Genomic DNA, 10,132 nt, shown 5'->3' with positions numbered 1-10,132 from the left:
TTTCTCTGCGAGTATGATTTTGAGGTTTGTTATATTTAGGGGAAAGAGAATGTAGTGGCAGATGCTTTGAGCCGTAGGCAACATGAGGTTGTAGCATTGTCCTTTGGTGTGGACTTGAGTGAGAGAATTCTTGGAGTTCTTCCCTAGGACACCTGGTATCAGGATGTTAAAGCTGTGGCAGAGTCTAGAAGACCATTAGAGGGTAGATATTTTGGATATACTCTTGAGTTAGATGGTCTTCTTAGACATCTTGGATGGATCTATGTACCTCCTTTGGAGGGTCTTCGCATTTTGATCATGACTGAGGCCCATCATGCACCTTATTCAGCACACCCTGGTGTCAAGAAGATGCATGTAGATCTTAGACAGATTGGGCTGGTATGAAACGTGACATTGCTGATTTTATGTCCAAGTGCTTGGAATGTCAGCGGGTGAAGGTGGAGCATCAACACCCTGCAGGGCTTTTATAGCCTAATTTGATACTAGATTGGAAATGGGCTATCCTTTCCATGGATTTCATAGTAGGGTTGCCTATTTCTTCACGACGTCATGATGCCATCATGGTCATTGTTGATAGATTTACCAAAGTTGCTCATTTTGTTCCTATTCAATCTTTTTACACTGCAGCAATGGTGGCACGAGTCTTCTTGGAAGATGTGGTGAGGTTGCATGGGATCAAAAGGTGGATCATTTTTGATAGAGACCCTATCTTTACATCGGCCTTGTGGACCTCACTTTAGCATGCTTTGGGGACCCAATTGAACTTCAGTTCAGCTTATCAACCAGAGACCGATGGTTAGACTAAGCGTGTGAATCAGGTCTTGGAGGACATGCTTAGCATGTATGTTATGGATCAACAATCATGTTGGGAGGAATATTGTTGCCTTGTGGAGTTCACTTATAATAACGGATATCACAACTCTATAGGAATGTCACCCTTCCAGGCATTGTATGGTCATCCTTGCCATACTCCTTTGAGTTGGGATCGATTGGAGGATAGGGTGTGTTTAGGCCTGGAATTGCTTCGTGAGATGGAGTAGCAGGTTGAGCGAATTCATGGGCATTTGGTTGATGCCTAGGATAGGTAGAAGAAGTATGCTGATGCTCATAGAGTCGATTACCAGTTTTCGGTTAGCGACCATGTGTTCTTGAGAGTGCGTCCGTAGAAGAGTCCCATCCATTATGGGAAGGGTTCTAAGTTGGTGCCTCATTTTGTAGGCCCTTTTGAGATCCTTGAGAGGATAGGACCTGTTGCCTACTGTCTTGCCTTGCCACCGAGTCTATCCCGCATCCATGATGTCTTTCATGTTTATGTTCTTTGTCTTTATCATTGTGATCTGACCCATGTTCTTGATTGGAACACTTTGCAAGTCGAGGACGGGAAGCTTTCCATGGAGCCCATGTGCATCCTTCAGCATCGAGATTTGACCCTCAGGGGTCATACCATCGAGTAGGTAAGGGTCCTCTGGGACCCTAGTGATGAGTCCTCTACGACTTGGGAAGATGCAACGAAGATGAGAGAGCTTTATTCATATCTGTTTTAGGCTTTTAGGAGTAAGCCTAGGCTTGGGGGGGACGATGTAGTGCCCCTCCTCGATCAGCCTCTTTTGTATGTTTTGAGTTGCTTCAGTGACTGTTCTGTGGAACATTATTGTATTTTGATTCAGATATTATGCAATGCTATTTCATACTTTATCAGGATTTATGGTGTATGATTTTATACAGTATTTTGGTGCTTATGAGTAATGTTATTTTTTTATGGATCATTATCATGGACTGACACTTTTCCCTTATATTGTGATGCGTTATTTATGTGTTGCATGTTTTCAAGTGTATTGGGATGTGAGGGGATGATTTTACTTCACTCACTCTGGTGAGACAGGGAACGTCACGATTCTCCTTCATCAATGTGTTTATCATGTATGTATGTATATTGTCTATATGCACATGTGGTTCTTTGGTGCAGGACATTGTAGGTACAAGTATCAGGTAGGTATGCGGTATCGACTCTGCCTGGTTTCACAAGTCTGAGCGTGCCTTATATATATATATATATATATATATATATATATATATATATATATATATATATATATATATATATCTATATATATATATATCTATATATATATATATAAATATATATATATATATATATATCCGATGGGAGTGGAGGAGATAGTTGTTGTACCCTAGCTTGACCACAGTTACACTTGTGTGAGTGTTGTCAGTCGGTTGTGTTTCCCCATCTGGGTGTTATGAGTGTCATGGTGCCTTGGTTTGGTCATTTGAGAGTCGTCATTTGATTTGTCTTGGTTTTGCGTGTTTCTGTTTATTTAAATGGATGTTGCTATCTTGAGTTGGCGTAATCATTTAATTATTATGCTCTGTGATTATTGATTTATTAAATTGATGAATTGCTATATTAAATGGTTAAATGGCTTAAATTATTGTGTAAAGTTGCATTGATATTTTTGTGAAATAAATAAATTGCCTAGCCATTTAAAAAGGTTAAATACTTATGTTGAAGGAAGTATTTATGGAAAAAGAAATAAATAAAAGCTTCCGTTTTTATTTTTCCATTTTGGATTTTTTAATTTAATCATTGGAAAGAATTATTATTTTTGGGTAAAGAAATAAATCGGATTGCCTTTTAGTTTTAAAATATTTTAAATTTGATTGGATGAGAACTTTAACCTAGAAGCTTGGGTTAAAAGATAGTTTTGGGCATCCATTCTAGGGATTGATGGCAGGAGAAGAAGAAGATTTTGGAGAGAAAATTTTGGAAAACTTTCTAGAGGAGCTGGAGATTCGACCTGGTTGCAAGACTGGATTTGCTTCATCTCTTTGCTTGCTAATTGCTTCAAGGTTGGAGGTTTCCTTCTTGTTTCGAATTTGTTTTTAAAATTTTCAGTTTGCTTCTTGTGTGTGGAAATTTATGCAATCTACCTGTAGATTCTTCTTGGAATGTTGAAATGGGAGAAAGATTGCCTGATATAGTTGATTTTGTGATGCTATTAGCATATGGTTGCATTCAGGAAAGCAATTGTTCATTTCTTCTTGTTGTGTGTTATTTGTTCATAGCAAACAACTTCTTGATTTACCTCTTCTTTTGAAAGAAATAATTTTAGTTTGGGTTTGTTGGGTGCATCCTTGCTTCTATACTATCAAGAATTGGCTAGCTATTCTTTCCATTGTGTTTATTTCACCATCTACCTTGCTAGTAAATGCCTCCTTGAAATTTTGGAAACTGGCAATGTATGCGGGAAAGCAGGGTGATGAAACCTAAAATGTGAAAATTATGTTCAAAGAGGCTTGTCCACACACCCATAGGACTTCTTGGTGCAATTTATGGAGTCGTGAAGAATGACTCAACTTCCCAAGGATGGTTCTATGGTTCTCTATCTCACAAGGCCCCTCAAGCCAATGCCTTTGCTCTCAGATCACTGAGCAAAGTGGCTTAGGGATGACAAATGCAAGAATGAGGGATGCTTACGATTGATTTAGTTTGGAAAATGCATCCTATCTATGCATGATTCTACAAATGCAATAAACTAGATTAAAAGATGACAAGATTAGTAGCAATACTATCCTAAGATGATATACTAGTTTATGAGTTAAGCTAATGATAAAGGAAATGGTCTAAAATGCTTATTAGATTAATTCCTATTACAAAGAGAAGCTAGATATGTTAATAAAATTGAGCATAAATGAGATACTAAAGCTTGCATGGATCCTTAAAATGGAGGAATGAGAGCTCTATTTATAGTGAAAATAGGGCAATGGATGGTCAGGATTGAAAGAGTTAATCAAGGGTCAAGTTTGAAAGTTGTCAACCCATGTTTTCAATTTTCACCAATGAAATAGTGACAATTGTCAACATAAGGCTGGTTGATAGGAGAGGTAAGAAGCATTAAATGGTTGAAAAGACCTCATGGTTACCCTAGGAGGTAAGGGTTAAGGTTAGGTTAGGGTTATCCATTGGATAAAGCCTTTACCCAAGGGGTAAACTCTTGTGCAAAGGTTAAAGGAATAACCATGGTCAAAGCAATAAGTGCTTGATGAGACCCTTGTGTTAGATGGAGGTTAAGTTAGTCAAAAAGTGTCTAACCATGCCACTAAGGGTTAGTTAACCATTAATGGTTTGAAGACTTTGGGGACAAATTTGTAAGAGTGCTTTAATGTCTTTTGAAGACTTTACTCCAAATTTGAGAAGTGACCTCCTCAAATTTAGGGAAAGGGGATAATGGATGTGTTTAGGTTAATTGATTATGTATTTTAGAAGAAATTAGGAATAGGGCTAGGAGGCAAGTGGGAGATGTAGGAAAATGCAAGTGGGTGAGGGAAAATAGAATTTATTAAAATAAATTGCTTTATTTCAATTTGGTTGCAAGTTGGAGATTTAAATAAATTACATTTATTTAATTGGAGTAAACTATTTAATTAAATGTGAATTTAATTAAAAGTAGAGAGAAGGGTTCTAATTAAATAAAATGATTTATTAAATTAAAAGACATAAAGGTCTTAAGTGAATTTAACTAAATAAATTGAATAATTTACTTAATTAAATAGAGGAATGAGAATAAAATGAACATTAAATATTCATTTAGGAATATGGTCATTTTTATATGTTTACAGGCACTATATGTGTGTGCCCGTGAAATAATTCTAGAAATGGAATTTCCCTTGTGGTTATTGATTTTGTGTCTTTTTGGTTTTAGAATGCTTGGAGGCATGTTTCTTGTGCCTCTCTTGTGGACTTTACCGCTCCCGTGATGGGCTTGCCTCATCACGTGGGTCGGTAGTGTCTGCTACCCATAGGTAGCTAAACTACCGGTTGGCAATACCACTACCGGTTGGTAGTGGGCACTACTGGTCGGCAGTACCACTACCGATTGGTAGTGGGCACTATCGATCGGTAGTACCGCTACCGGTTGGTAGTGGGAACTACCAGTCGACAGTATCGTTACCAGTTGGTCGCGGCATTGCTTCCGGTTGGTAGTGGCAGCCACAGGTCGATAGGGTTGTTACCAGTGGTAGTAGCACTACCGGTAGGTAGTGTTTGTTGCCCTCGGCAGTAGCACAACCGCGGGTTGGTTTGACCTCCTCTTAGCTTTGAGCCCTCACCGGTCTCCAAACTAGTTAGTGCTAAGAACTTAAATTTTATAAATGGAATGTTTAAAGTGGTATTACATGATGTAATGTGATTTTCATGTGATTTTTATTTATCAATGAAAATTAAGGCATGAATTAGAGATTCAAATTGGTAGTTTTGGATATATTTTGAAAATGATTTAAATGCCTATTAGAATTCATGTTATAACTAGTTAAATGTATAATGTGCATTTCATTTCTGATGGAACATTGATTTGGGAATTGAATAATGTGACTGCTGCAAGAGTGTTTTATTTCATTTTTTTTTAATCAATGATGTTGTAAGTGCTTATGATTTTGATATTCTCAACGGTTGTCTGAGTGCGGACTTGATGTATTTAGCTATCCTTGCAAGTGTTTATTGTGATATTTTGGTCTGTGGTTCAATCATCCAGTGGTGGTGTAATTGGTACCTTTGACCTAGAGATATATGTTGGCTCCATTGTCTTAACCATGTAGTGTCTTTGCCTTATGGTTATTCAAGAGTTAGTATGTCCTTGTTTGACCACTTGTTTTTGATAGTGGTGTTATGGCTGTCTGCTTCGCCATAGGGTCCTCGGGGAGTGACCATGCTTGTGTAGTGTCCTTTGAGAGAGTGGCTTTCGCTTGGGGGTTGCACCCAAAGTGGTAGGTATTATGACCCAATGAAAGTCAGATAATAACTGGTAATCTAATGAATTGATTAGGTGGGTAGTATCATAACATTAATAAAGATAATTGTACCTCATGCATAGGTGAGTGCTAGTACAGGGCTCATAATGTGGCGAGAAGGTCTGGAATGGCAAACCAACTACCTTGTCTTCACGAAAGGCTGGTAGGGTCCGCATAAGACTTAGTTGGAGCCAGAGGTTGGGAAAGGTTACCAGGATAGTGAGCTAGGACCTATGGAGGTTGTACCATGGTATCCATCTTAAGCTATACGATGACACTCTCTCATTTGATTCACTTGTGTTTTGTGATGTCAGTTCACTTGTGTTTGTGAAGTTGAGTCACCTGGATTCTTGTGGACTCTTTTGTGCTATCATGGAGTCGTATTGTTTTGTCGACCATGTCATGCTTATGCTTGTTTGAGGGTCCTCAGCTATCTCCTAGCATGGTGGGGTGATTCCATTTGGGAATTACATGGTCGGGTGGTAGTGCCACTTCCCATCGGATGTTCGGATTTGTACCTTCATGCGAGGATTGGCTTCGCAGGTGTTCCTATGGTTCGTGGCTCATGCTTCATCTCATGTTTTGAAGATTATTGGTATTTGTAGACCTATGTGGTCATTGTATCATTGTAATATTGATCTTATGTAACCTTGTAATTGGATGAGTTCTATCCCTTATGTTTCTTGAGAAGCTATGTATTGGAAGAGCAATGTAATCCTATGTTTGATGTTTTTATCAGTTTCCTTGATGATGTTAGTAAATGCTTATTGAAGTGGAAATTATGTTGTATCCTTTCAATCTTTCTATGATGAATCTTTATTTGCTTATGGCTTCTTGTGATCATTGAGTTAATGATTCATATGTGGATTTATGATTTTGTGGAATTTATTCTTGAAGTTAATTCTTCGTTGCTAACCCTTAAGGAATTCTGGTGTAAGTCTTCCACTTGTGTTATCGTGCATGTTGTGTAAATGCACTTATGATGTTTATACTTTAAAAAAAAATTGTTTCACCCTTGTTGTGGGTTTTCCTTCGAGGTTCCTGGCGGGGTATTACATATATGTATACACATGGCGGGGTATTACATATATGTATACACACACACACACACACACACACACCCTTGTCGTGGGTTTTCCTTTGGGGTTCCTGGCGGGGTATTACATATATGTATACACACACACACACACACACACATATATATATGTATATGTATACATATATATATCGCCTTGTCTAATGCATGTTTCATACATTGAAACTTGTAATTAATAAGGAAGAAGTTGATATGGAAAAATCGAATTTGCATGCTTTACACTGTGCATTGAATACATCAAAATTTTAGAAGCAAAACAAAATCGGAAGGGACAGTTAAAATTGAACTGGCAATTGGATTTAAATATGGCAAATTAGATAGTCATGACTCATGGAAAATCGACTTGACATGTTTTGAAAAATAGTTAAAAATAATAAAGACTCTTGGTTATTAATTTGTAAAGGAAGACTTTGCTAACCAAACTACACTTACCTGGAAAAATCAAAATGCCACCACTGTTGTTGGAAACAATAAAACTTCAATTGTAGTTAATGAATATAGAGTTTAAAGCCATGATTTTAGGAACAAAAACTTACGTCCTCAGCATATAGGTAAATACGTATTCCTTTTTCAAGGGAGAGAGATGAAAAAAAAGGAATAGATACGCTAAGAACACAACAGAAAACCACAAAGAATACTCTTAAACATTGAGCCAATTTGGAAAAAGAGAATAAAAAAGAGAGAGGAAAATCAATAACATCTTTAAAGGTTTTGATCATTCCAATATAGAAGAATCGATTTTCTTAGGTAGGTCATTGTTTCAGTTTGTTTAAAATATGAATGGTAGAAAAATCATTTCTTTTGAATGAAATCACCATCTTAATCATATTTTTGAAGCATATATGTATTTCTCTGTCAATTTAGAACTCCAATTTGGTAGAATGAAGAAGATAAAATCCTTTTCTAGATTACATCTCTTTCAAATAATCTTATTTCATTTATCTTTGTTACATAAAAGATCTTTGTTTGGTTTGCTTTCAAATATGTTGAAAATAGCAGTGAATTGTAACAACACACACACACACACACACACACACACATATATATATGTATATGTATATATGTATGTATATATGTATATACATATGTACATATATACATACATATATACATATATATATACACATATATACATATATATATACATATACACATACAAACATATATATATATATACATATACATACATACATATATATATATACATATATACATATACAAATATATGTATATATATATACATATATGTATATATACATGTATGTATATATATATACATAATATATATATATATACGTCTACCTCCTTTGCCTTCGAAGTCTTAAGTTTTTCTTTTAGTCATACTCTTTTGCTTTGCCTCAGCCTTGCATTTTGCTTGGAATTGTTAATAAGTATGCATTTTAGTGGGATGTTGTAAGGGGTCTTTTTGGCCTCTTTACTTCACTACATTAAATTTGCATGCTTGTTCATAATTTCAAGGGATGTGCAGGCCGGTGCCTAGCTCTTGAGTTGATTTGTTACATGGGGTATTGTAGTGATTGAGGGGTTATTTTCTTATTTGTATTATCATATCTCCTGTACTGTCATGCTCATGCAGTATCTCTGTTACTTGGTATTGTTTAATGATTTTCATCCTCAGAAGTGGCGGCTTGCACATCTATTACTTGGCATTATTTAATGATCATTTCCCTCTGATGTGGTGGCTTGTGTGTGCTTGTTGGCACGATGATTGGGATATGGCTCGTGTGAATATATGTCCTTATATCATTTCTTGTCATTCAATGGTTGCTAGTGTGATGCTTGCTCATTAATGATGCTTCTCATTTCTTTTTTGTAGGCATCGTTTATTAATTGTCTTCCTTAGAGGTGGCGGCCTATGCGTGCTTGTTGGTATAGTAATTGAGATATGGCTCGTGTGTATCTTTGATCTTGTATCATTTATGTTATACTTGTGTCATTCTCTAGCTGCTTGTGCGATAAGCTAACTTATTAATGATGTTTCTCTTCTCTTTTATGTGCTTGCGGCATTTTGCTTTGTGTTTTATTTTTTATTGCAGTTTTTTTGTGATGGAGGTTGCTGGTTATATAATTTCTTTGCATGTTAAGAAGTGTGATTTTTCAGGATCCTCATGCCTTTGATGATGAGAAGCTTGGCAGGCTATTTAAACTTCATTCTTCAGAGTTTTCTCTTGCTATTCGCAAGGTGGTGGGCAGACAGTGGTTGGTGGAGAATGCTAATATTTTCCTTGCTGAAGTTGCTTCTCATTTTATTACTATGTGTATGGATATGCTCTTGGATGCTTCTTTGGTTTGGGCATTATTGGATGCATACTTTCATCCCTCTTTTTATTCTGCTTCTGATTTGGATAATGCCTTGTTTGCTTATCGTTTTGAGCTTCGTGTTTTTCCTTATGGTGGTTTTTTATCTCTGTCTGAATTACTATCTAATGGCTAGCATTGTGAATTACTTTCACTCTTAAGAGGTGGTTTGATTTCTAACATATATGATGACACGTGTAGTACCCCTGCCCTAATCAGATTTTAATCTCAGTTTGACCTTGGTTAGTTATCATGTAATCATGTTATAGTCAAATGTTTTAATTAATGTGTGTACCTATTAATGTGGTTGTCACACCAATTCGTATGTAAGTTTATTATTCTCCCGAATTGTGCTATTAATCTCAGGCTAGCACTCTTATTAAATATATATATACATATATGCATGTGTGATTCATCATTGCAGGAGACTGCAGGTACAGTACCGCATGGGTACGAGGTTCGACTCCATCTAAGTTCACAGGTTTGAGTGCTCCTCATTAACCCTTATAAATTGCATTAGGTGGTCGGGAGACCTTAGTCATGCTCAAGAGAGCATCGTCAATATTCCTTTGGTTAGGTATGCAGGTCGTCTGTTTGGTTGGCTTTCTTGGATTGTGTGTTTTGTGTGTGTGGTTAAATTGAGTAATTAATCCTTTTTATTTTATTTGATTAAGTTGTGTTTATGCATTAAAATTTAAGGGACTAAATTAAATAGGTTCTCTTTACGTGATTAATCGTTATTTAGAATTGCTCAATTCAAATTGGTAGCTCGTTTAAATTAAATGGATTAATTTATTTAATTATGTTGTTGGAAAGGAAAGATTTAAATTAATTTGAAATAGAATTAATTTAATCTCTTTGCCATTAAAAAAATAGAAAGGTTGATTTTAATTATTTAAAGAATATCAATTT

The sequence above is a fragment of the Cryptomeria japonica genome, chromosome 1, assembly GCF_030272615.1.
Source record: "Cryptomeria japonica chromosome 1, Sugi_1.0, whole genome shotgun sequence".
NCBI lineage: Eukaryota > Viridiplantae > Streptophyta > Pinopsida > Cupressales > Cupressaceae > Cryptomeria > Cryptomeria japonica.
The sequence above is the reverse complement of the archived record's forward strand: the minus strand, read 5'-3'. Positions refer to the sequence as shown.